This window comes from Sarcophilus harrisii, chromosome 6 (assembly GCF_902635505.1).
Source record: "Sarcophilus harrisii chromosome 6, mSarHar1.11, whole genome shotgun sequence".
In the NCBI taxonomy this organism is placed as follows: domain Eukaryota; kingdom Metazoa; phylum Chordata; class Mammalia; order Dasyuromorphia; family Dasyuridae; genus Sarcophilus; species Sarcophilus harrisii.
Genome location: NC_045431.1, coordinates 65,055,015 through 65,058,670, shown reverse-complemented (window position 1 = coordinate 65,058,670; position 3,656 = coordinate 65,055,015). Strand labels below are relative to the sequence as shown.

At 38.6% G+C, this 3,656-nt stretch overlaps 1 pseudogene; it reads right to left on the bottom strand.

Moving 5' to 3' along the window:
* Positions 1-2,917: 2,917 nt before the first annotated feature.
* On the bottom strand, positions 2,918-3,018 carry LOC111721352 (annotated as a pseudogene).
* Between the last annotated feature and the right edge of the window lie 638 nt (positions 3,019-3,656).

Sequence of the window (3,656 nt, the reverse complement as noted above, 5' to 3'; positions counted from 1 at the left end):
GAGTAGCTCTAATGTGGGAAGAATAGTAACAGAGACTCTTCCCAATAACTCACAGGAGACAAAATCCAAGAGCCAGCAATAAAACCCATATTTTCAGATATATGTACACAAATGCATAAGCTACAAGTAACAAGTAACAAGGTGAGATAAACATGATAATGGAAAGTGGTAAATTTTATTTCAAAGGTATCTCTAAAACTTGATGGAACGTGCCCCATATATGGACCCATCCAGATAGTGGATAAAAGACAAGGTGGAGCAACAGTGTAATACACATACAAACATGTATATATATACATATATACATGTATACCATTCACCTAGAACCCTGCTTCCATCAATAAAACAATTCCCCAAGACTGAAAGCATTGGATTTCTTCTAAAGACCCTATAAAAGGGCCCTTGGACCACCCTGGGCAGACCACATTCCTCCCTCGCTATGGACTCTTGGGACAGCTCAGTCTCTGTCAGATTTGCTGAGCTCCCACCCATGGCAGCAGGACTCTTTGCCAGGTAGGATGGAAATGCCTACCTGTATCTGGACCCAGCTACAAACTGGGAACTTGGTCATAGTCTTTTCTAAGCAAGGTAAAATCTTGGCTGTCCTTAAAAGTAAGAACTGAATGAGAATAAAATGAAACAAAATAAGTTTGCAAGTAATATTCCAGTGGAGTACCTCTTTACCATCACATAATTGATGTAGATGTAGACAGTATAAGCTCCCATTGTGCTTTTTGTTTGCCAATTACCAAAAATAAAACAAAAACAAAAATGCATTTAGTCTGGAAGACCAAAATACAAAGTGTCTCCTATCCTAAAATTATGAAAAATTCATTACAAACCCTTTGATCAGTAATATCAAACAAGGCAAGGCACAAAATAGTAAATCCAGAAATGATGTTAAAGAAGGATTCTAGATGTTATTGTTTGCAAATGACTTTATGTTGATTGTATCAAATGCCAAAAAAGAAAGGAAGGAAGAAAATGAGCATTTATTAAATGCCAGGTATGTGCTAGACTCTGTGCTAAACACTTTACAAATGCCATATCTAATTCTCACAACAACCCTGGGAGGTAGATGTTAATATTTTCCTCATTTTACAGTTGAAAACAATTGAAATGATAGAGATTGACTTGTTCTAGGTCCCGTAGCTAGAAAGCATCTGAGATTGTATTGGAACTCAAATTTTCCTGACTCTAAATCCAGGGCTCCCTTCACTGCATCACCTAGACTCCTTGGGAGGCTTCCTGATTCCCCAAAACAAAAGCTCATCTTTTACATACCAATATTGTAATTTAGCTGCAAATTATGTTTTCCCTCCTCCCCCTCCAATTAATTGAGGCTCTCTCACAAAGTAATACAGAGGTATATGATTGTGTCAGAAGGTTGCTATATCTACAAAATGAAAAACTATGAAAGACTGGAATAAGGATACCATAAAATAAATTTACAAATGGAAAAGGAAATTGACTAGTCATCTGGCCAGAGCAAAGGCAGCCTGTGTGATTCACTGGAAACATTGTGAAATCACAAAAAAGTAAGGAAAGCCCCCTTTTAAGCACATGCCCTGCATATATTGTATACATACACACACACACACACACACACACACACACACACATATATATATATATATATATATATAAAGAAAGAGTGAGAGTAGTTCTACCCCTGCAAAACAAATACAAAAACAAAAATAGCTACAAAAATTCTTTGCATGACAATTCATATTTCAGAAGGTAGAGGAAGCAACAAGAACTGCTATTCTGAACCTGGCTCAGAGAGAACTGGCTCCTGAGATAGAAATGATGGGAACCTTGGGGAGAAATGATCATTCCATCCTCAAATTTTTGAAATGTAAGTAGTGGAAGGCCAAATTCAATCTGACATGTATCCTAGATTTTTGGAGAACTAATTTAAAATGTTCAGAAAAAGGCTGGGTAGGAGCCAAAGACCTAAAAATCTATAGAGAAAATCAGTTCAGGTGGGGCTCTTGGAAATGAAATTCTAAAGCAGCAAATGGAAATAAAAATAATACCAAGCGTTTATATAGTGCTGTGAGATTTTCAAAGATGAACAAAGAGCAACAGGAAAATCCACAATTAGAAATCCCAACATCCAGGGCTCATTCCCTTGAAGGAGATAGAAGATATTTAGGAGTATAGTCACTTCCCTATGGGACTGAGATAATCTGGAAACTAAGATCATGGGAGTTGTTAAAGTTCAGAAACTGAAAGAATGGAGAGAATGTGAGCCAGACACTGAATTTCTTGAGAAAGAAGGAGAATCTGGTCAAAATCTTTAAAGGCAGTGATGGTTGCTATTTCTGACTCTTCATGACCCAATTTGGGTTTTCTTGGCAAAGATATTTGAGTAGTTTGCCATTTCCTTCTCTAGCTCATTTTACAGATGAGGAAAATGAAGGGTTAAGTAATTTGCCCAGTGTCACACAGTTAGTAAATGTCTAAGGTGGGATTTGAACTCAAGAAGCTGAGTCTTCCTGACTCCAAGCCTACCACTATACTCATTGTACCATTTCACTGCCCCCAATCTTTAAAGGCGTGGAAGTTATTTCAGGCTGATGGTAGCATAGGGAGGGTCTGAAAATATCAGTGGGAAACATGAGGATGCCAATTTCTCTTCCTGGCTCTGTGTGTCAGAAGTGAGAGAAGGCTCAGCAACTTTTGTAGATGATGGCAGGAAATATATCTTCAAAGAAAAACTGAGTTTCAGTAAATGGAAGAAAATGGGAAACATGAGGGAAAGAATCTAGGATTATGAAACTGAAAGGAGTCTTAGGGGCCGTCCAGTCCAGTCCCCTCATTTTACAGATGAGGAAATGAGACAAAGAGAGCCTAAATTATTCCCTTTCTCTTCCCCAGGACAGCTAGAAGTTTGATATAGGTTAATCATATTAAACATAAAAATAAGGACCTGAATTTGTGTGTCATCCTTATGCTGGGGCCGTGCTAATCTTCTCTGTATCATTCCAATTTCAATGTGCTGCCAAAGCAAGCTCTAGTATGGCATTTATAATGGGGGTTAGAGAGAGAGATGGGAGTGGGTATGCTGCCACACTGCTGCTGATCCCCAGCTGATCCTGAGATGAAAGTGAGCCTCCTAGGAAGCAGATCAATGGCATGGAATTATAGTGGGAGGCAGGAGTGAGGGGGAATATTGGTCTACACTGCTGGGAAGCCTATCTATGAGAAGGGTATGACTGTCACAGGACTCTAAGGGTTGACATTCCTGATAGAAAGAGAGAAAGAAGAAAGGAGGAAAGGAGGGAAGGAAAGAAAGAAGAAAAGGAAGGAGGAAAAGAAAGAAGGAAACAGGAAAGAAGGAAGAAGGGAAGAAAGAAGGGAAGGAAAGGAGGGAAAGAAAGTAGGAAAGAAAGGAAGAAAAGAAGATAAGAAGGAAGGAAAGTAGGAAAAAAGGAAGTTAGGCAAGAAGGAAGGAAGATAGGTAGGAAGGTAGGTAAGTAGGAAGAAAGGAAGTTAAAAAGAAGGAAGAATATATTTATTGAGCATTTGGGGGATAAGGAAAAGCAAACAAGTCAGTTCCTCAAATAAACCAAAGCAATAATGCATATAAGGGGAACTGGATATTGATGGTTGTGAGATAGTTAAGAGAGGGATGAAATATGTGTGGTGGG